Source organism: Budorcas taxicolor, chromosome 16, assembly GCF_023091745.1.
Source record: "Budorcas taxicolor isolate Tak-1 chromosome 16, Takin1.1, whole genome shotgun sequence".
In the NCBI taxonomy this organism is placed as follows: domain Eukaryota; kingdom Metazoa; phylum Chordata; class Mammalia; order Artiodactyla; family Bovidae; genus Budorcas; species Budorcas taxicolor.
Genome location: NC_068925.1, coordinates 28,747,145 through 28,771,394, shown reverse-complemented (window position 1 = coordinate 28,771,394; position 24,250 = coordinate 28,747,145). Strand labels below are relative to the sequence as shown.

Genomic DNA, 24,250 nt, shown 5'->3' with positions numbered 1-24,250 from the left:
TTTCACCAGCACTGGGTACAGTGAGGCAGGGGCTGAATGATCACCAAGTGGGCATAATGCTTATTTTCCATGTGGGCTGTTTGGACTAGCTGTCCCATCCTAACCCTGCTTATCTCACTCTTCTACAAAGACTGTCCCTGCATCTCCTGAGCCAACTACAGGAACACTGAAGGGAGCACTGACTGTCCCCCCACCATCCTGAGTCATCCCCTTCAATGGAAAAGACTGTTTCCTTAATAAGACGAGCTGTTGAATGGTGCCAATCTCATTCTTTCATACAACAGACAGAGGAACTGCTTCACACAGGCCCCAGTCTATTGAATTCCTGTGTCTCCTTACGCCTTGCTTTACAGAGTCATAAATACTAAATAAGTGGTCTCGATATAGGTCTTGTGAGATTGCTGAAAAGACTGCAATTCACTCCAACCAGGGGGGCCCACAGAAGGTTTCGTCATCAAGGCGGAATCCAGGAAACTTGAAAGGATGAGTAAAACCTAACCACATGAGGAAGCTAGAAGTCAGCCCTCCAGGAACAGGAAATGATGGGGCAAAAGAGAGAGGTGACAGTCACCACCTGGGTGGGTTCTTCACAAGCCCACCTAACAGGCTACTTAGTCACCACTGAGTGGATTAAGGCCCGGCCTGATGTGAGCCAAGTTCTGGGTAAATGTTCATTTTATTCCCCTCCTGCTGGGACCCAGCTTTCTCATCCCCCAGGGCTGCAGCCTTTGTGTGTCGCCATCATAAACTACAGAGTACAGGCTGGTCATGAGAGTACAATGACAACACAGCCTCCTGCCACTCCATCCTGCCCTGATGCTCGCAGAGGTCAAGTATCAGGTGAAGTTCTCAGAGCACACTAGCAAAGCTCAGACACTTGTCAGTGAAGACCTCAAAGGGTTCACCCCCCCCCCCACCCCACCCCACCTTCCCCCCCGCCCCCCAGCTTCTTCCATGGCCCCTAAGAGGATGGATGTGGTGTCTGGTGAGGATCACCTATCCTGACTCCCTGCCCAGATTCTAGTCCTCAATTTCCAATTCCTGGCAGATGCTTCCATCCAGATAAGTTTGCAACCACCTGGTGCTGAAAGCTCAATCTCCTCCCAGCACCTGTAAACTTTATCTCCTAAATGTCCAATTTCTGCTAACAATAGCCATCTCTGCCTTCTCTGTCTCATCCATTTCTCACGCCACTGTTTCCAAATTTTGCCATTTCTTCTTCACAGCCACTTGGATTTGCTTTCCCTTTTTAAATTTCTACTGCCCCCTACTGGTCTACTTCCCCTACTGGAGAATGGGCCCCAGCACATTCTCCCAAGGCTGGTGCAAGAACCTTCTAGCAGGTTTCTGTCCCTGGACACCGCTCTGTCCAGCAGAGCAGCTACTGCTTCTCTCCTATGTGTGCCACACTCAGCTCAGCTCTAAACTTTCATCCACCACCTGTTTCCCCCAGGAATTTTATTTTCTTTCTACTTAAGCATCATCTCATTCATTCATATATCCATTCATTAGCTGCTTTAGCCCACAAGTGATTTGCAACTGAAGAAAGCTGAGCACTGAAGAATTGATGCTTTTGAAGTGTGGTGTTGGAGAAGACTCTTGAGAGTCCCTTGGACTGCAAGGAGATCCAACGAGTCCATTCTAAAGGAGATCAGTCCTGGGTGTTCTTTGGAAGGACTTATGCTAAAGCTGAAACTGCAATACTTTGGCCACCTCATGCGAAGAGTTGACTCACTGGAAAAGACTCTGATGCTGGGAGGGATTGAGGGCAGAAGGAGAAGGGGACGACAGAGGATGAGATGGCTGGATGGCATCACTGACTCGATGAACATGAGTTTGGGTGAACTCCGGGAGTTGGTGATGGACAGGGAGGCCTGGCATCCTGCAATTCATGGGGTTGCAAAGAGTCGGACATGACTGAGCGACTGAACTGAACTGAACTGAAAAACCTTTACTCATGATGGGAGAATACTGTAATAATGTATCAATGTCTGTCTTCTTTCACTGTGGTGGAGAAGGGCCTAGGAGCAGGAAGAGAAGCTCTTCTAACCCCTAAAGGGAGAGAAAAGAGAGAGGGAATGTTGGAGTTGAAGCAAAGGAATCAAGCTCCCTAGGGAGAGAGTGGATTCCCTAAGACTGGGGAGGAGGAGATGGCAAAGGTGGTACCAAGCATCCCTAGTGGTAGGGATGCACTCCTGGATCCCACCAGCATCCCAGTGGGACAGGATTTCTGAGGGGCTGGGATAAGCCTGGCTGGGGCCAAACACCCCAAGAGCCAAGCCATAGAAGCCACGGGGAAGGTCCCAGGGCTGCGTGTAGCTTGAAGGGAGTGTCAGCTGTGAGACCACCCATCTCTCAATGAACCCTGTTGACTCAGACAACAAGCTTTTCTGCTGTGATTACATTGGGCTAAAAATATTAGCCCACTATCTCAACGTGTTATATAAATTCTTACCAGTTACATAATGATCGATGGTGTGATACCGAGAAAAACTTATTTCCCTCATCTGTAAATGCCAATGTGTGCGGCCTACCAACAAAGTTGCTAGAAGGGACTCAGGGTGTTCTGTGACAGTGCTCTCAAGGCGGAATAAGCATCAAAGAAAGAAAGATGTCGTTGTGGAGACAAACGTGATCGTCACCTCTGTTACCAGTTACATATGAGCTTGAGTCTCCATCCGATCTCCTCTGACCTTCCCCCACTCTGATTAAACCAAGCTTCCAGCTTCACCAAATGGGAAGAAAAACCCACAGCTGTTTAACAGCCTGCTCCAGTCCTTGCCTGTTTTCAACAACAACCCAGTTCCCTGTGTGTCTGTCCTGAGGTTTATCTGCCCCAGGAGCCAGTGACTATGAAGAAGAAAAGATAATGTCTCTTTCATTTGATTGCCCAGCCCACACCAGACTGGCCCTAAAACAGAGATGCCCTTCTGGGATGAGCAGGGCAGAGGCAATCTTCTCATAGATATCCAGCATGGGGATCTGTCCTGCAATTGTCCCGAAATGAACCATCATGCACATAATTCACATGAGGAGGAGACAGCGGGATAAGAGGCATACGATGGCAGCTCAGGAACCTGGGATTTCGCTAAACTGGAAGACTATAAAACAGCATCTAGGCACTGTCAGGAAACCTTATTCTGTCTTAGTCGCTTTGCTCAAAGGAAGTCACTTTCTCTTTAGTTGCTCCGGGTACAGCTCTCCTGGCATGCTGCAGTCCATGGCGTCACAAAGAGGCACACAGACTTAGTGACTGGACAGCAACATAGCTCTCCTGGAGAAGGCGCTGCCCCGTAGCAGGGAGGCAAGGGCCTGCACCAGACTGGGGCCAAGGAGGGCCACCCAGACTCGCCAGCCAGCACCCCCAGAGGCAAGGCTTCCCCGCAGCCTCTGCTCCCTCCGGTGGAGGGCTGGCATCCCAACCACAGATGGCACAATTAAGGAAGAACATCCCAACAGCTCAGACTTGGGATGGGCCAGCTGGAGTGTTGCCTATTTGATGATGCTGGCACGTCAAACTGTTTGACCTCCTGGATTCTGCATCAATGTTTATCCAGTATTTTTATGGGGAAAGCAGATGACTCTGGTACATATGCAACTTAGCCAAATAAAAATGCAATTAGAATTGTAATTTAAAGTCACCATAAAATTGGGGGGAGGGGATGATAAATTAGGAGGTTAAGATTAACAGATATACACTGCTATATATAAAATAAACAACAAGGACTGACTGGATAGCACAGGGAATTATATTCAATATCTTGTAATAACCTACAAAGGAAAAATAATCTGAAAAGAGTATATGTGTTATATATATATATAACATATATATTACATATATACATTACACAAACACACACACGTATATGTGCTGTGCTGTGCTAAATCACTTCACTTCGGTTCAGTTCAGTCGCTCAGTCATGTCTGACTCTTTGTGACCCCATGAATCGCAGCACGCCAGGCCTCCCTGTCCATCACCAACTCCTGGAGTTCACTCAGATGCCATCCAGTGATGCCATCCAGCCATCTCATCCCCTGTCGTCCCCTTCTCCTCCTGCCCCCAATCCCTCCCAGCATCAAAGTCTTTTCCAATGAGTCAACTCTTCACATGAGGTGGCCAAAGTACTGGAGTTTCAGCTTTAGCATCATTCCTTCCAAAGAAATCCCAGGGATGATCTCCTTCAGAATGGACTGGTTGGATCTCCATCATGTCCAATTCTCTGTGACTCTGTGGACTGTAGTCTGCCAGGCTCCTCTATCCGTGAGATTCTCCAGGCAAGAACACTGGAGTGGGTTGCCATGCCCTCCTCCGGGGGATCTTTCTGACCCAGGGATCAAACCTGCATCTCTCACATCTCCTGACTTGCAGGCGGGTTCTTTACTACTAGCACCACCTAGGAAACATATATATATATTTATAAACTGCATCTATATATAAATTGTATTCCTGTGCTATAAAGAAAAGATCTTCATCATCCAGATAACCACGATGGTGTGATCATTCACCTAAAGCCAGACATCCTGGAATGTGAAGTCAAGTGGGCCTTAGGAAGCATCACTATGAACAAAACTAGTGGAGGTGATGGAATTCCAGTTGAGCTTTTTCAAATCCTAAAAGATGATCCTGTGAAAGTGCTGCCCTCAATATGCCAGGAAATTTGGAAAACTCAGCAGTGGTCACTGGACTGGAAAAGGTCAGTTTTCAAGGTCACTTTTCATTCCAATCCCAGAGAAAGGTAATGCCCCAAAATGTTCAAACTACTGCACAATTGCACTTCTCTCAAATGCTTGCAAAGTAATGCTCAAAATTCTCCAAGCCAGGCTTCAACAGTACGTGAACCATGAATTGCCAGATGTTCAAGCTGGATTTAGAAAAGCCAGAGGAACCAGAGATCAAATTGCCAACATCCATTGGATCATAGAAAAAGCAAGAGAGTTCCAGAAAACCATCTACTTCTGCTTTATTGATTACGCCAAAGCCTTTGACTGTGTAGATCACAACAAACTGTGGAAAATTCTTCAAGAGATGGGAATACCAGGCCACCCAACCTGCCTCCTGAGAAATCTGTATGCAGGTCACAAAGCGACAGTTAGAACCAGACATGGAACAACAGACTGGTTCCAAATTTGGAAAAGAGTACATCAAGGCTGTATACTGTCATCCTGCATATTTAACTTCTATGACGAGTACATCATGTGAAATGCTGGGCTGGATGAAGCACAAGCTAGAATCAAGATTTCCAGGAGAAATATCAATAACCTCAGATACGCAGAGGACACACTTCTGGCAGAAAATGAAGAGGAACGAAACAGCCTCTTGATGAAGGTGAAAGAGGAGACTGAAAAAGCTGGCTTAAAACTCAGCATTCAGAAAACTAAGATCATGGCATCCAGTCCCATCAATTAATGGCAAATAGATGGGAAACAGTGAGAGATTTTATTTTCTTGGGCTCCAAAATCACTGCAGATGGTGACTGCAGCCATGAAATTAAAAGATGCTTGCTCCTTGAAAGAAAAGCTATGACCAACCTAGACAACATACTAAAAAGCAGAGACATTATTTTGCTGACCAAGGTCTGTCTAGTCAAAGCTATGGTTTTTCCAGTAGTCTATAGACGTGAGAGTTGGACTATAAAGAAAGCTGAGCACCAAAAATTGGATGCTTCTGAACTGTGGTGTTGGAGAAGACTCTTGAGAGTCCCTTGGATTGCAAGATCAAACTAGTCAATCCTAAAGGAAATCAACCCCGAATATTCATTGGAAGGACTGATGCTGAAGCTGAAACTCCAAAACTTTGGCCACCTGATGTGAAGAACTGACTCATTTGAAAAGACTTTCATGCCGGCAAAGATTGAAGGCAGGAGGAGAAGGGGATACAGAGGATGAGATGGTTGGATGGCATCACTGATTCAATGGACTTGAGTTTGAGCAAGCTCTGGGAGTTGGTGATGGACAGGGAGGCCTGGCATGCTGCAGTCCATGGGGCTGCAAAGAGTCAGACACAACTGAACAACTGAACTGAACTGAAACTGAATCACTTTGCTCTACACCAGAAACTAATACAACACTGCAAAAAAAGAAAAAGAAAAAGTCGCCATAAAATCAATCTGACAGATGCTGACTGTATGCACACCAGGAACTGCGGGCATGGCTCTGTGCCCTTTGCTGCCAGCACGTCTCCCAAATGCCTGGGCCAAGTATTGCTTTGCCCTTGTCAGAGTCAGGATCAGACCCTCACATCCAATCCCAGGAGACAGAGCCAGGCCTCAAGGGAACCAGGCACCGATCATTTCCCCATGAGCCTGTTCCGCAGGAACACAGGGGAAATAAGGGGAGACAGTAGGAGAAGGAGACTCTGTCTGAGTGACCCAGGGCCTGGACAGCGATTCCCAAATGGTATGGTACTTCTCAATCACCTGAGGGTTTTGCTAAAATGCAGATGGCCGGGCCCCACACCTAGCATTTCAGATTCAGTAGGTCTGGGTGAGGTTTAAGAATCTGCCTTTCTAACTAGCTCCCAGGTGAACCACTGAGAACCTCGGGCCTCAGAGTGTGGCCATAGGACCATCATCAGCACCACCTGGGAGCTTGTTAGAAACACAGAATTTAGGCTGCATCCAGACTGCTGAATAAGAACTTGGTGAATTCTAACAAGATCCCCAGGGGATCTGTAGGCACAGTAAAGTCTGAGAAATGGCTGCTTACCACTGATTCCCAAAAGAGGGCCCTCCAGCCACCTGCAGCAGAACACCTGGGACACTTGTTTAAAATGCAGATTTCTGAGTTCTACACCCATCTACTTGCTAAAATAAACTCTCTAGCCAAGAATCTTCAATTTTCAGAAGCATCCCAGTTGATGTTCTTAAACACTGGAGCTGAGATTCATAGCCAAGAGTTTGAAGAACACAAAGGGCAGAGGCTTCCATTTTCAAGACCCTGGGTTCCAGTCTCCCAGCAGGGCGGTGACAGTCCAGCGCTCACAGTGTAATGCTTACTAACTACTGCTCGTGGACTTGAGTCTGCACAGGTAGTATATGCAGATAAGGGTGGTAGTGTCTGGCTCCCGGCTCTCCAAGCCACTGCCAAGTGGGAGAATCCCCATGAGGCTCCCTGAGAAATCAAGGCCGTGGTGTCTAACCTTGAAGGGTTAGCCTTGGCATCTTCCAGCGATGGAGGCCATCTCTCCAGCCTCCTCTCCCCTCTAGAACCTTGCAGCCTCTATTTCCCACCATCCTCTCTCTGTCCCCAGCAGGTGATCCCCTGACCTTCAATGTCACACACAATCTCCTCCTGCCCATCTATGGCCTTCCTTGGGTCTCAGTGGACTTTCTAGACCTGGGAGATGACTGGTTTGTTTTAGGACCAAACGTTTGGGGTTCCAGTCCTGCCCTGCCCACACCTCCCAGCCTGCCTTTATCACCATTTTCAGGCAGCTTCAAGACACACTTGAATTTCAAAAGCCTCTCTGCCAGTTTCCTCACATACTTGTTAAATTACTAAACTACCTATGAGCCCACTCAAGGAGGAGGTAAGAATAAAAGCACGCTCTCAAATAATGCCATATTTTTAAAGGGACAAAATTCTCCTACAACTAGCTGGCAATTCAAAGACAGCTTAAGCTAACACTTGTAGCTACCCACTCCTTTCTTTCTTTCTCTAAGCCAGGGATGAGAAGAGTGGGAATTGTCGTGTTCAGAATACAGGGAGTGATTAGGCAAAAGTTCAGATTGTTTGAGAGGAGAGAGACAAACAGAAGGGAAAGTTCTAGAATGAAAAGGGCAGAGGGCTAAGTGATTGACAAGCCTTCCAGCGCTGAAGAGCTCCACTTATGCACTCAGTCAGTAAATATTTATTATAAGCCCTTGGGTGCATGCTAAGTCACTTCAGTGGTGTCCAACTCTGTGATACTATGGACTGTAGCCCATCAGGCTCTTCTGTCGATGGGATTCTCTGGGCAAGATTACTGGAGTGCGTTGCCAAGCCCTCCTCCAGGGGATCTTCCTGACCCGGGGATCAAACCTGCGTCTCTTGTGTCTCCTGTATTGGCAGATGGGTTCTTTATGACTAGCACCACCTGGGAAGCCCATAAGCCCTTTCTAGGCAGTGGACGCAAAGCAGTCTAGTTGAAGGAGACTGGCGTGTAAGTGAGCATGGAAACCACGGATTCTCCAGCACAACAAATGAGAGCTGAGGGACAGAGGCAGCATGGAAGCAGCATGAGGAAGGAAGAAAGCAAAGAAGAAACATCCACTCTGAATGAGGAGTTGAAGGAGGGCTTCCTGGAATAGGATGGCCTCTGAATCGAGATTTAGAAGATTAGCTGTATGAGGAAAAGCAGAATACTCAAGCTGGGAGCCAGTTGAGGTGTTAGACAATTAGATGAGAGAAGAGAGGAGAGGATTACTCTCAGAAATCTTCAACAGCTAGGTGATGAAATTGGAAGAGGAAATGTTTTGCAGGGGGCAAAATAAGGGCTCAGGACTGGCCAGTGTTTGAGAAGTCTGTAGGAGAGTTGAGTGTGGAGGATTGGTCCTCAGAAGAAGGACTTGGAGGTTATAGAAACACTGATGGTAAACAAAATTAGGATTGCCTGGTAGGAGAGTGCAGAGTGAGATGAGATTAAGAACAAAGACCAGGTTAAAGTCCTTAGGTTCACCAATATTCAACGGGTAAGCAGGCCAAGAAGGCTAATAACAGAGGGCAACCAGACAGGCAGGAGGAGGACCAGAGGGCACAGGGTCATAAAGCCAGGGGATCTTGGTGGTTAGAGATGGAAGGAGAAATGGGCAGCCAAACACTGCTGGGGGAGATGAACATCATGGGAGGGAAAGATGCCCACTGGATTCAGGGACAGGGAAGAGACAGCCATTTCATTCACTGTGAAAAAGAGCCTGGTGAAGAGCAATAGCTAGGCGCATGGGGATAAGGGCTTTGTTTTTTGTCTGTTTTCAGGAAGGCACATGAGATAAACAAAATTTAATATGGATATGGACAAGTTCTACAGTAATAGTGATCCCATCCCTCACCAGATAAAGTGACATGAATCTCTGGATTGGCCCAAAGACTGAACAGCAGGTGGAAAAGGGTTTGTTTTTTTAATCAAACAGTCAACTTTCCGGTGAATTTCTGGAATGCAGACAATCCATTTGAAAGCTGGGGACAGCCCGTGCTTCTTCTGTAGCCCCTGCAGTTCTGAGGAATAGTGTTGCCAGGTGTCCTAGCGTAGGTGTTTGATAATAACTCATCCATGAGTGGATGAATGGGGTGACCCTGAGGTCCCTCTAATCACTTCTCTATGGAATTTCAATTGTGGCCAGCTCATTCATTCCATCCACTCATTCAACAGACATTATTCAGGGGCTAGCCTGTATCAGAGCCTGGGCCAGCCAGAACTTACACCACCTCACACAGCGAACGTGTGGGAGGCACAAACAAGTCCTCCAAAACACACCCTCCTGCCACCTGGGAAGTGCAAAGCAGGCAGCTCTCCACACTCCTTGCAAAGTAAGGATCCTGCGTGTGTCTATTTCCATGCAAAGAGCAAAAGAAATGGGCCAGCACATGTCTCCTCTTGACTCCTCACTATCTCTCGCATTTTCCCTGGTGCCTATAAGAAATCTGTCTCAATAAGATGATTCGCAGTGAGTTTAAGGAATGAAGGGGTCTTAGGGAAGTATATATTTTTGTGAAGCTGTGCTGATAGAGAACTCTGGAAATGTTTTGACTAAAATATAAGGGCTGGTGTTCTCCTGTCTGTGACTCCCAAGCTGATGTCTGGAGGCGGCTTTAATTTCAGGGAGCCCAGGCCCTGTAGAGACTGCTTAGAACAAACACAACATTAATGCTATGTGTTTCAGACTAACTAAAAATTACACTGCAATGGAAGGATCAAAAGTCAGGCCAAAGTACTAAAAAGACAGATTTCATACTGGGTAGAAAATAGCACATACTTTTCTCCTTTCAATAAAGCCAGCCATAAGCATATATGCTGGTTGATATAATAATAACTAATGTTTATTCAGCCCTAGGGCTTCCCTAGTAGCTCAGATGGTAAAGAATCTGCCTGCAATGCAGGAGACCCCGGTGCGATTCCTGGGTTGGAAAGTACCCCTGGAGAAGGGATGGGCTACCCACTTCAGTATTCATGGGCTTCCCTGGTGGCTCAGACAGTAAGGAATCCACCTGCACTGCAGTGCTAAAGCCTAGGTTAGAGACCTGGGTTCAATCCCTGGGTTGGGAAGATCTCCTGGAGGAGGGCACGGCAACCCACTCCAGTATTCTTGCCTGGAGAATCCCCATGGACAGAATAGCCTGGCGGGACAGTCCATGGGAACACGAAGAGTTGGACACAGCTGAGCAACTAAGCACAGCACAGTACATTCAGCCCTGACCACTATGTTAAGTGTTTACTGCCTTATCCATTTATTCCTTGCAACAACCTCTGAAGGAGGAGCTCTTATAAGCTTCATTTTACAGAGCAGGAAACTGAAGCTCAGAGAAGTAACTTGATCAGGGCTATATGACCTTGGGCAAGTGGTCATATATGTGGACTGAATGTGGACTCACAGATGTAAATCCCTGGACACACACACATCACATATATGCGGATGAGGCACTAGGGAGGTCATCAAAAGGACAGGACCACCAGGTGACCTGGAAGCTAGATCTGAGCACCTGAAGGCTTCTCACCCCCTCGCCTGTCCTTGCAAGATACACACAGCCTCCTGTTGCCATAGTGGCAGCTGCACCAAGGATGTAGCCTTGAGAGAGTAAGCTGCTGTTGAGACCATCTGGACTGTATATATGACTGAACCCCTACATAAACTTAAAGATTCTGGTGGGTTGGGTGCAGAGATCTACTCATTTTATAGCCACCTAAGACGAGCTTTATAAATAAATTTTTAAATTTATGTTTTGCTTATGAAACCTGCCATCTATCAATCTAGAGTGATATACCTCTTTCAATGGTGTCTCCTTGCCCTCTGCATACAAAGACTAGTTTTCAAACCAAAAATTGGTGAGCCAGCCAGGAGACTAAAGAAATGGGCTTTGGGAAAGAGGCATCTACAAAGGAAATCCCACACTGGCCATAAAATTCTATGTGGGGAGGGGTGCCCTGTATGTCAGATGACTATGGACCCCTGCATGAGTATGAGTACACCCTGAAAATGCCACTGCTTTAATGCATTTGGCTGGAACACTATGCAGAGCACACCGTGGCAAAGAGAAGCGAATGGCTGCCCCAGTAAATGGCCTTTACTATGGGCAGGTCAGTGGCCATCGATGCCCAACTACAGGCTAAAGCCTAAGTTAGAGAGTTGAAAAGAAGAGCGTAAATTAGAAAAAAAAGAATGTAACTGTCTACTATTTTGCTAGTTTGGGGGCTAGCAGATAAGGTGGGAGAAAAGATTAGTAAACTGGAGACTTTAGTACAAGATTTTGCAAAGCCAGGAAGGCACAAGCTGCCGCAGATTAATATCCGAGCACGTGTGACAAAGTCTGGTTAGGGCACTAGAGGTAGAATTCTTGGAGAAGCTGGGATAATGAAAGGGAGGATATTATGGTAACTGACAATAAAACAGACAGAGTACCCCATGTCATCCAACTCCTAATACAAAGGGAATTTTAAATAGCAATTACCCTAGACTTCTGATAACAGACAAATACACCCCAAAACTCCTAGGAGCAAACCTGCAGTCTTTCTCTGTCCCTTGAAATTGTAAATCTTACCACATCTTTGAAATGTAAACACCCCAAAGGACAACTAAGTCACTGCCTACAAAGACAGAAGGAAAAAAGGGGGAGAAAGGTTTTTTAAAATATAGACTGCTGGGCTTTCTTGGAGGTCCAGTGGTAATGAATTTGCCTTGCAGTACCAGAGACACCAGTTCAATTCCTGGTTGGGGAAGATCTCACATGCCTGGAGCAACTAAGAGAGTAACCCCTGTTCCCATAAATATTTTTTAAAACATAGTGCTATAGAAGCTCCCTGGCCCAAAATCTAGTTTACAGCCTCCTTGACAGAATTAGTCAAATATAAATCTTAAAAGTCTTCCTCACAAATACTGGATAAAAAGCTTTAACCATGTGAAGGAGAGCCTAATTCATGGCTAAAGTTTTGGAATGAAAGCTATGGGGTCTCTGTTTGTATGTTTAGGTATGTGTGCATATATGTGTTATGTTTTTCTATCTATGGAAAGTATTATCAAACTTATTTTATAAAAGAGCTCTATCTAATTGGCTTCAAGAAAAAAAAACTTTAATATCAATAATGGACTTATATAAAACTGAAACTCACTTTTTCTTTCATCTGCTAAAAGGAAGAAGGCCTTTTGGACTATTAGCCTGTTTGTGATATGATTATAAAAACTTTTCTTTACCTTTTAAGTAATCTGCCTACAAAACAAAGATTCTGTGTTTTATAAAAATATAATTTCCTGTTTTTTAACAGGTCTTGAGAAAGTGAAATCTTCTTTATTAAAAGAGCTAAGCTTTTATATATATATAAAACTATGTTACTTTGCATTTGCCTTTGACCTCTTAGTTGTCACTTTAGTTAAATGGATAACTAAGTGTTGTTATGCAGATGACACCACCCTTATGGCAGAAAGTGAAAAGAAACTAAAAAGCCTCTTGATGAAAGTGAAAGTGGAGAGTGAAAAAGTTGGCTTACAGCTCAACATTCAGAAAACGAAGATCATGGCATCTGGTCCCATCACTTCATGGGAAATAGATGGGGAAACAGTGGAAACAGTGTCAGACTTTATTTTGAGGGGCCCCCAAATCACTGCAGATGGTGACTGCAGCCATGAAATTAAAAGACTCTTACTCCTTGGAAGGAAAGTTATGACCAACCTAGATAGCATATTGAAAAGCAGAGACATTACTTTGCCAACAAAGGTCCGTCTAGTCAAGGCTATGGTTTTTCCAGTGGTCATGTATGGCTGTGAGAGTTGGACTGTGAAGAAAGCTGAGCAGCAAAGAATTGATGCTTTTGAACTGTGGTGTTGGAAAAGACTCTTGAGAGTCCCTTGGACGGCAAGGAGATCCAACCAGTCCATTCTGAAGGAGATCAGCCCTGGGTTTTCTTTGGAAGGAATGATGCTGAAGCTGAAACTCCAGTACTTTGGCCACCTCATGTGAACAGTTGACTCACTGGAAAAGACTCTGATGCTGGGAGGGATTGGGGGCAGGAGGAGAAGGGGATGACAGAGGATGAGATGGCTGGATGGCATCACTGACTTGATGGAGGCGAGTCTGAGTGAACTCCAGGAGTTGGTGATAGACAGGGAGGCGTGGCATGCTGCAATTCATGGGATCACAAAGAGTCAGACATGGCTGAGCGACTGAACTGAACTGAAGTGTTGTTTCAAAATGAACTCTGATCCTACTTAATCAAGCATTTTAAACCTTTTGATATTTTTTACAAACTTAAATTTGGGCAAAATCTTTTAAATCCCCAAATCAAATTCTAAATGAATCTTATTGACTTCAAAATTACTTTGGGCTTATATTAGGCTTATTTGATATGCTAAGTTACATGGAAAACAATCAAATAAGAAATGACGATAAACTTTCTTTAGGTTTTTTATATAAATATATGTTATTAATATAAATGTTCCCGAAAAGGTTCTTCAGGGAGATTCATGGAGAAACTAAGATCAATTTGCCTTCATACAGGAGGGACAGCAGTGGAGCTTTTAAATACTCCTATGAGGCACAACATCATAATACGGGGTTGGCCAAAAAGGTCACTGGGATTTTTCCCATATTACAGAAAAACCCAAATAATCTTTTTGGCCAAACCAATATACCCAGAATGGTAACCTGAGACCTGGCCTGTTTTTCTTCCCCACATCAGTAAAATGTGCCTATTAATGTTGACGTAAGGTTAACATACGAAGACTTGCCTCTGCTGCAGGCCATTCTGCAGGCTTTACTGGAACACCTGTGAGGGAGAAGATTAGAGATAGACATGCGGAAAATTCAAGGTCCAGGTACTGCCCTAAAGTTTGGGGGAATCATTTGGTTAAAGAAGACGTTCATTGTCCCAGAAGTTGTGATTGCTAAGATGCAAACCTATTAAAACCCCTAAGAGCATGAAAAAGATGCAAGCCTTTGCAAGGATTTGACATCTGGAGGACTTCTATTCCCCACCTGGCACAGTGCCTCCATCCCTGATCTGCCTGGGAAAAAGAAGGCACATGTGGGATTGGGCATCACAGCAAGAAGCCACCTTGAGAAGGCAAAAATTCTTAAGCTCTGGGCAGCTCCTCAGCAGGGCTACCATTGAGTTAGATATATCTGTGACTCTGGAAGGTATGTTTGGGCGCTATGGCAGAGACCAGGGAAGGAGAGAGTACCCCAAGGATTTTGGCCCCAGCTTTAAAAGAGGGCACAAACATGATCCACTCCCATAGAGCAACAGCTCCTAGCAATGTACATAATACTCCTCCAAGTAGAATGCCTCACATATCATGGCAGTAACATCCCTTCCTATCGAGGGATAGATTGGAATATGTTCCACTGACCTTCCTCTGCCATGGATCCCACTTTGACTCAATAGCATGCTTATTTGCTGTAGCTCACTGTCTCTAAAAATGTAGGTGCTACTAAGCCCTGTAAAAAATAGATATATCCTCCAAATGACCTCTATGCCTATAGCAGCCTCTATGGCCAACAGAGAGAGAATAGGTGAGTTTCCTGCTGATGCCTGTTATACAGATGCCTAGAAACAGGAATAAACCACACCCCCAACAGGCTGAACTCAGAGCAGTTTGGCTGCTGATCACTCATGAGTCCAGGCTGTTAACAACCCAGGAAGTCAAGGGATAGATGACCATAAGTAAAGCCTTGTGGGGTCAGGATACCTGGAAAGACATTTGGGTTTATCTGCAAGAGCCTGAGGCATTTCTTACTGCCCTTCATGCACCTGGCACTGACAGCCATAGCAACCAGGAAGTTGATGCCCTAGTTCAGGCATGAGCCCTGGCAACTGACTCTCCAGTTCATACAGCAGATTGGATACACAGAGCAGCTACCACAGCACACATTACCAAGGACGCCAGGCCACCCTTGAAATGACTAGTTTGATGCAGTAACAGCATGTCCTGTGTATTCAAAACTATGCCCAAGGCAAGTTCCAAGGAAGTTTGGGGTCATCCACAGAATTCCCAACCATCGAGGGACTAGCACGTTGATTATACTGGCCACCCCACTCGGAGACAGCATTCTAAATGTGCCTTGGTTTGTGTGGACACTGCATCTGCCTTAACCCAAGCTTTTCCCTGTTGCCATGCAAGCCGCTACCGTCGCCAAGGGACTCAAGATACTGAGTACCACGTACAGATACCCTCGTGGAACAGTGATCAGAAGTCACAGTTCAAAAGCCATGATATGCAAGACTGGACAAAAGAACACGGCATTGAATGGAGGTTTCATCTCCCCTATATCCCACAAACAATGGGATTAACAGAAAGAAAATATAAAACATTAAAGCAGCAGTTAAAATTCCTAACAAGTAAAACTATCTTGGCTGAGTAGACTAAAGTGCTCTTCCAGGATTTAATAGATTTGAATGATCAACCACTAGAGCCCATCGCCCCATGTGCCAGACTGGGGACAACTACCAATGCACCCAATACTATAAAAGCGTGGAAATAGTAAGAAACAGCCACTGCCCCACATTTCACCATGGATCAACATGCTATGCTGCTGAGAACACCAAGCCTCATCACACCTAGGAAAGAAGTTACCTACTGGAATTTGCAATGAGATATCCCACTGGGATGGGTAACGTACTTGGCACCCCCAGGTAAGGGATAACTCTAGTGGGATCCCGTTGTCCTACTGCAAGCTGGATCTGTGAAAACACACTACAGCTGGAACGGAACATGCACCATCAAAAGAGGAGAGAAAGTGAGGGTCTTGGTCTGGCATATCCCACTCGCCGTCCACCTCCTCACGCCTCTCAGTTATGCCTTCTTCAGCTGACATGTATGGTACGTGCAACCAGGTCAAGTCCTAAAACTGCCAATGTCTTTCTCCTCAAGGAGGGGACACACTCTGTTTTCCATTGGTATGATCATTTGGCCATCTTTGTCCCCTCTATCAGCCTAGAGGACATTATAACGTGCATAGAAGCCCTTACAAAATTCTGAGCAAACCTCAAATGATCTAAGCCAACAAAGTGTTTAAGCCTTCAAATAATTTAAGCCTGCCCTTACTGAACACTGCTCAGTCACTTCAGTCGTGTCCGACTCTGTGCGACCCCATAGACAGCAGCCTACCAGGCTCCTCTGTCCCTGGGATTCTCCAGGCAAGAACACTGGAGTGGGTTGCCATTTCCTTCTCCAATGCATGCATGCATGCTAAGTCGCTTCAGTCGTGTCCGACTGAACACCGAAATGTCTTTAATCAGAAAAGTTGTCCTCCAAAATAGAATTGCCTTGGACATTATATCATAAGGAGGCACCCATGCCATTATCTAAACAGAAGGTAGTGTGTTCATACCTGATGAGTTCACCAATACATCATCACTACTAAATCACATAAAGACACAAATGAATGCCCCGAGTGACCTGACCCCAAGCCTAGGAGACTTCATAAATCCGTGATTCAGATCATAGGGCTGATGGTGAGGGGGAAGTTTCCCTCTCTACCCTTCTTGAGTTCTTGTGGCTGGACTAAAAATTGACACAAGACAGATTAACAGGAGAAAAAGAAACAAATTTTAACTCATGTGCACAGAGGTCTTAAAGAAGTGGGACCTAAGACGTGACCAAAGCAGGCAGTTTTTATACTTTTTAGACCAAGAAACAGTACGTGTGTATTAGTCACTCAGTCATGCCTAACTCTTGGTGACCCTGTGGGCTCTAGTGCACCAGGCTCCTCCATCCACGGGATTCTCCAGGCAAGAATACTGGAGTGGGTTACCATTTCCTTCTCCAGGGGATCCTCCCTAGAGAAACAATAAATGAGGGAGGAATTGACAAAACAAAGAAATTAAGCTTTGGGTGCTTAATTAGTGAAGAATCTAAATTGTGTGGGCTTGGGGTAGTAAGTGAACGCAATAACAAGGCATGTTTACCAGGCTTCTCAGCCCTAAATTCCCAGGCTCCGGCGATAATGGTGTCCTTTTGCATTCAGGTGCACAGAGCTCACCTCTAACAGGAGAGAAATTTCCTGCTTTGCAGGGAAACAGAGAGGGGTGAAATTGTCCCTCTTGTATCAACCATTTCTTAAGTAACTTAATTTCAAAATAATCAATATGCCATTGAGGCATAGTCTGAGCTCCAACAGGGCTCTTGATAACACACACACACACAAAAATGTTATTTAGTTTAGAAATCATTATCTTGATCTGTGTTTTCTCTTACACTTGTCTACACTGTGGCATCAGTTTTCAACGTAGCCAGACAGCCTCCCAACAAGTCACTTCCATGCTGGGGAATACCCTTGCTGACCATTCAGGGCACATTATGGAAAGGGGACATACAAGATTGTAAGAGCCGGTTGTGAAGGAGGAAGTGATGAAGGAGATCAACTAGAGGGCGGGACCACTGGCTGACCCTTGAGCTGGCCCAGGGTATCAAGGCTCCTCACCCCCTCCCTGTCCTCTGCCTGCTGCTCTCACAGTGGGGCCTGTTCCAAGAGAGAGCAGGGTAAGACCCTGTGGACTGAATACATGACTAACCCAGTTAAGGCCTCTATATAAAGTTTTAAGATTCTTGGGGTAGGTGTGGAGATCCACTCATCTTGTCTTCATACAGGACAGCCTTGTAAGTAAGCTCCCTGGCTTATTAGACTTGCCAGCTACCAATCTAGAGTGGGCTGCCTTTTTCTTCACTCTCTCCCTGCCGTCCATATACAGGGGCCAGTGTACAAACCAACACATACTGAACAATCAAAGCAAGGCAAGAGCTGTGATATCCACAAGACTCCTGAGAACTGTGCAAAGACTGTCGTGACAATCAAAACCACACATGCCTCTCAGCAGTGACTCTTTTTCCCCTCCCTTTGACTTTTCAGTAAAACCAGAGATGGGTCTGGAAACCGCAGGTACAGTGATGATATTTTAAATAACTGCAGAGGGAGGTCTCCCAGCTAGTGTCTGTTTGACACCTGATTAACCCACTACTGAAGGTCGTATTTCCCTGAAGATCCAGGGTTTAACACCATTACAGTCAAAAGAGGCATACAGGACAATACTTCTGAGAATGCTGGAAGAGGGGGAGGTGGCAGGAATTTTAGATTTAGCTAAATTAATTAAGATTATTTAATGTTAATCTTTCAGTCAAAGCAACTGCAAAATCGATGTGGCAGCTGGAAAATCTAAGAAGTTTGGAAACTTAGGATAAAGCTTTCCAGAGTTTTCAAGGTGGTTGCCAGAGCAACCTCAGGGACCAGATACTGGAAGAGTTGAAACATTCTATTTTAAAAACAACCAGTTGTTCATCATAAAGCCAGAAATGATACAACCAAATAATAGGATACACATTGGAAAGTCTTATAAAGATAAGCATTTTCTCAAAACTGGAACTAATTCCATCTGTGAGCAATATTTTGACCCTGGAAGCAAACATTTCAAAGTGACTCCCAAGAGTTTGGATGATCACTGCCTTTTGCACAAAATATTGAAATTTAAAGCTCCTCTCTCTACTTGAACTTTCTTTCAACTCGCGTCTGCGTTTCAGGTTCCTCTTACCCATCAAGCCCCATCTCACTGAAGAAGTCTCTCACGTGTGCATGCATGCATTCATTCAAACAACACTTGTTGAGCAATTTATTGCACTACTGTGAGTGAGATATCCTGCCGGGTGATCCAAAGGTGAGATGACTCAGTGGCATGGTCCCGACTTTGGGGAGAGTCTAGAGGGACAAGTCAGATAGATACATAAATACAACACAAGGCAGTGTGACTGTAGGACCCCAAAAGTCAATGGTTCCCAAAACTGTTGCACATCAGAATCCTATGGTAGAACGTCACAAAAATGCATATTTCCAACCCCATTTCACAATCTGCATCTGGATATTTTTTATTTCTAAGAGGATTTTTTTTTAAAAAACTTTTTATTTTATATTAGAGTATAGCCAATTACCTGGCTAGCTCAGTTGGTAGAGCATGGGACTCTTAATCCCAGGGTCATGGGTTCAAGCCCCATGTTATTTTGGGGCTTCTAAGGTGGCTCAGTGGTAAAGAATCAGCCTCCCAATTCAGGAGTTTCTGGTTCGATTCCTGGGTCAGAAAGATCCCCTGGAGAAGGAATCAACAACCCACTCTAGTAGTCTTGCCTGGAAATCCCAGAGGAGCCTGGGAGGCTACAGTTCATGGGGCCAAAAAGAGTCAGACACAGCTGAGTGATTAAACAACATAACCGATTAACAATGTTCTGATAGTTTCAGGTGGACAGCAAAGGGACCCAGTCATACATATACATGTATCCATTCTTCCCCAAACTCCCCTCCCATCCAGGCTGCCACATAACATTGAGCAGAGTTCCCTGTGCTATACAGTAGGTCCTTGTTGGTTATCCATTTTAAATATACTAGTGTGTACCATGTCGTGGATCTGGGTTTTAAATGCTATGCATCTGACTCTGATGAGCAACCAGGTCTGGAAACAGCTGCTACGGGTGACAGGGGGAAGAATTTACCCTCAGCCAAAATGATAAAGATTTCACAGAAGTGGACGCGCCTTTAGAGTCTAGGGAAGATATGCACCTAAGAGGAGGGGGGTTACCTGACTGGCCTGGGTTCAAGCTGGGGAGAAGTAGAACAACAGCCTAGAAAAGGCCCCTGAGAGGGCCAAGAAGACCAGGTGAAGGAGTCGGGACTGGAGGCAACAGGCAATGAGAAAGAATCAAAGGCCTCCAAGGACGGGATGGACACACATATGGCAATGTCAGCAGGAAAAATTTGCCCGAGTTATGACAGACAGACCAGTCAAAGTTGGCATCTGGTTTTAGAGAAGTCTCTGATTATTAACAACAAAGACATTAAAAAAAAAAAACTAAGCTGGTGGCAGTAGGAATGAAAAGAGATGAAGAAACAGTATTTAATGTCAGTGTGCTGCTTTATTTCAAAACAGATTTATTTTTAATTAGTCATGACATATTCATCTCTATAAAGCTATATTTAGTAACACCTAGGATCATGCTTCATTTATTTGTGTGTTTAAACACTTTTCTCTGGGTTTGTTCTATTTCCTACTTTGGAGAAAATGTGATTTTATCAGCCCATCAATAGAGTGCTTCCTGTGCACCAGGACAGCATAGGACCACAGACAATTCAAGGTTGAAGAAGATGTAGCACTGGCCCCCAGGAAGACTGCAACCAGGAAAGGAGTCAGATATGTAAATAAGACATCATCATGTAGGAAGACCACTGAAAGAGCCAGTCAGACAGAGAAGGCAGACACTTCTTTAGTGGATTATTAAAGATTTCATGGAAGAGGCCACATTTGAGTTGAAACTGAAAGATAGCATTTTAGCCCACAGAGAAGGATATCCAAGTGATGAAACAGTGTAAGACAAGGCACAAAGAAAGGAAGTCACAGTCTTATCTATGGTACTCAGCACAACCCCCAGCACATAGTAGGTACTCAATAAATGGGTGAGCAGATAAGTGAAAGGAAGTAGATTTTAATAAGGTTAAAAGAGTGGGTAGGAAATCAAGGAGGGTCTTAAAAGAAATGCTGAGTATTGGCCATTCATTCTCTAAAGTTGGGACCCCAAGAAGACTTTCCTTCCCTGGTGGCTCAGTTGGTAGAGAATCAGCCTGCAATGCAAGAGACTTGGGTTCGATCCCTGGGTTGGGAAAATCCCCTGGAGGAGGGCATGGCAACCCACTCCAGTATTCTTGCCTAGAGAATTCCCAAGGACAAAGGAGCCTGGCAGGCTACAGTCCATGGGGTCGCAAAGAGTTGGACATGACTAAGCGAAAGCAAGAAGACTTTGGATAGGAAAGTCATATATGGTAAAGATTGGCTTAGATCACTCCAACGATAATGTGCAGAGTGAACGGAGGAGCAGGGCTAGGGAGCAGACCAAAGACCAGAGGGAAAAACCCACCTAGGAGGTTACTGCAATAGTCTAGGAAAAGAAAGGAGAGCCAGAGCTCTTGAGGAAGTGGCTTGGGGAAGGAGAGTTGCAATTCATGAAGCACTTCAGAAACAGAATCCACAGACCAGTAACAGATGAGGTAGTAAACCTGAGTGGCATGAAAGCTAATGTCCCAATTAACCAAGGTGGTTAACCAAAAGAGTAGGCTGTAAATCTATAGTAAGTTTATCAATGCAGTCGGTCAGTCGTGTCCAACTCTTTGCAACCCCATGGACTGCAGTACGCTAGGCCCCCCTGTCCATCATCAACTCCCAGAGTTTACTCAAATTCATGTCCGTTGAGTTGGTGATGCCACCCAACCACCTTATCCTTTGTTGTCCCCTTCTCCTCCTGCCTTCAATCTTTTCAAATGAGTCAGTTCTTCGCATCAGGTGGCCAAAGTATTGGAGTTTCAGCTTTAGCATCAGTCCTTCCAATGAATATTCAGGACTGATTTCCTTTAGGATGGACTGGTTAGATATTCTTGCAGTCCAGGGGACTCTCAAAAGTCTTCTCCAACACCACAGTTCAAAAGCATCAATTCTTCGGTGCTCAGCTTTCTTTATAGTCCAACTCACACCCATACATGACTACTGGAAAAACCATAGCTTGGACTAGACGGACCATTGTTGGCAAAGTAATGTCTCTGCTTTTGAATATGCTGTCTAAAGTGGTCATAACTTATCTTCCAAGGAGCAAGCATCTTTTAATATCATGGCTGCAGTCACCATCTGCAGTGATTTTGGAGCCCAAAAACATAAAGTCTGTCACTGTTTCCACTGTTTCCCCATCTATTTGCTATGAATTGATGGGACCAGATGTCATGATTTTAGTTTTCCGAATGTTGAGTTTTAAGCCAACTTTTTCACTCTCCTCTTTCACTTTCATCAGGAGGCTCTTTTGTTTTTCTTTGCTTTCTGCCACAAGGGTGGTGTCATCTGCATATCTCAGGTTATTGATATTTCTACCAGCAATCTTGATTCCAGCTTGTGTTTCATCCAGCCAAGCATTTCTCACGAGGCACTCTGCATATACGTTAAATAAGCAGGGTGACAATATACAGCCTTGACGTACTCCTTTCTCTATTTGCAACCAGTCTGTTGTTCCATGTCCAGTCCTAACTGTTTTTTCCTGACCTGCATACAGATTTCTCAGGCGGCAGGTCAGGTGGTCTGGTGTTCTCATCTCTTTAAGAATTTTCCAGAGATTGCTGTGGTCCACACAGTCAAAGGCTTTGGCATAGTCAATAAAGCAGAAGTAGATGTAAGTTTATGGACAGGTGACAAAAGGGAGAACTCTGAGCCCTTCAATTCCTTTCTCTGCCCCAACCCATAAAATAGGAATTCAACCAACAGTTTCCACATCTTAGGGAAGTATTAGGGAGGAAGCCTGTGGCCTGGCTTCTCTTGCTTTAGGGACTGCCTGTCCCTAAACTTCATTCATTCTCTTCCTCCACTCCTGCAAGCATGTGGTAGGTTTATGTGGCCAAGGTCTAAAGCCTGCTTGCATGGCAACACAAGCCTCGAGCCCACCCCTCTTTGGTATTCACTACTGAAGGTGCTGGAATCCTACCTTGACCATCCATGGAGCTGGATGGATAGGACACTGTATTTTCATCCTCATCTAGACTCATGTCTGTTCTCAATTGGTTCAACCCAAAAAGGTGGAGAAGTGTGATTCATTAGCACTCCTTGAGGTACAAGGAGTAGAACCAGGTAAAAATGCTCAATAGATGGCTTCAAATGCTTGCCTGGAATTCAAGAGGAAGACAGAGCGGGAGAGAAGGTATAGGTTTGGGGGCCACTCTAAGATGAATGATGATAGAAGCTCCAGCATTGGAGAGGGAAGAGCTCAGAGAAAGCAGAATCTTACACTCAAATGTATATAGGGGTAGGCAGGTGGGGGAGTGATTGGAGTGGAAATGAACTGAAAAACGCACTTCCCATCTGAAGACGTCATCACTATCTCACTTCAGCTGATTGTTGCCTTGAGGGGTACGGTTCCAATACTGCCAGGTCCCTTGCAATTATTTTCCCAAAAGAAGCTGAAAATCCAGATTTTTGTATGAAATTTTCAGATTCTTAAAATATTAAAAGGGTTAAACAAAACAAATTGGCAGGCCATATATAACCCATAGACTGTTGACTGGAACTCCTAGTATAGAACAGGAAGAAAACAAGGTCAAAGGCAGAACGTGAATGAACGGCTGCATTTGGAGTGTGAGGGAAGAGGAGTCAGACAGGAGTTAGAGATGAGTGGACACAAGACAGAAAGAAAATTAAGAGGGTCTAGTGTCAGGAAGTCAAAAAGGAGTGTCCAGTAATGCCACACTACAGAAAAGTCAAGGGCGTAGGAACGAAGAAGTCGATCGACTGGATTTGTGACATCATTGGTGCCCTTCAAGATACCATTTTCAACTGAATGACAGAAGCATCTGGCAAATTGCAAGGAATTCAGAGATAAGTAGGAGTGAGGAAGTGTAGGCAAGGGGTGTTGATGACTTCCCAGAATTTGGCAAGAATCGAAAGAAGAAATGTGTGGGCTGGCAATATGAAGGGTTACCAAGGTCAGTGAAATTGTTTAGAACAAGGCAGACTAGATGCGTTTAAAGATGAGGGGGAGAAGAGTTGGATCGCGATGAGAGAGAAAGAAGGTACTCCGGAAAGAGGGAACTAGTTTGGATATGCTCCAGATTGAGTCAGAAGGAGACTGAATCAAGGGAACCCACGGAAGGAGTAGAGAGGGGCCCCAGAGGTAGAGGAGGCTCTGAGAGACGAAGATGGAAAGCAGAGCAGGAAAGAGACAGGAACCTGGCGCTGCTGGGCTCCATCTACTCATGAGAAAAAGTGGCCACTGTTGAGAAACAGCAGAGCAGTCTGGACACTGAAGGACAGTGGAGAAAGCCACTTGCAACCAGTGAGGCAGTGTGACAGGGGTGGTGTAGGGATAAGTCAGGGGCCAGCTGCAAGCAGTGAGGACCCCCGTAGGGCGAGGCCAGCTGGGTACTGAGTCAGCAGAGGGGAACTGACGAGGTGGGGCAGGCAAGTCTACGGGGCAAGGTGTTCACGCCTGCTGCTCCTTCCTTCAAGGCTACACGGCAGGCGCTCAGAGAATACTGAAGAACGGTGTAGCCAGTCAGCTCTCTATCT

The 24,250-nt window shown here is 45.2% G+C and overlaps 1 protein-coding gene and 1 non-coding gene across 2 annotated transcripts in view; one reads left to right on the top strand and one right to left on the bottom strand.

Moving 5' to 3' along the window:
* The window catches only part of CNIH3 (cornichon family AMPA receptor auxiliary protein 3), a 121,462-nt gene that overhangs the window by 14,529 nt on the left and 82,683 nt on the right, over positions 1-24,250 (bottom strand). The gene's annotated exons all lie outside the window — the stretch shown is intronic.
* TRNAK-CUU (transfer RNA lysine (anticodon CUU)) lies at positions 19,103-19,171 on the top strand. The gene has a single exon. It is a non-coding gene; the product is annotated as a tRNA-Lys (tRNA).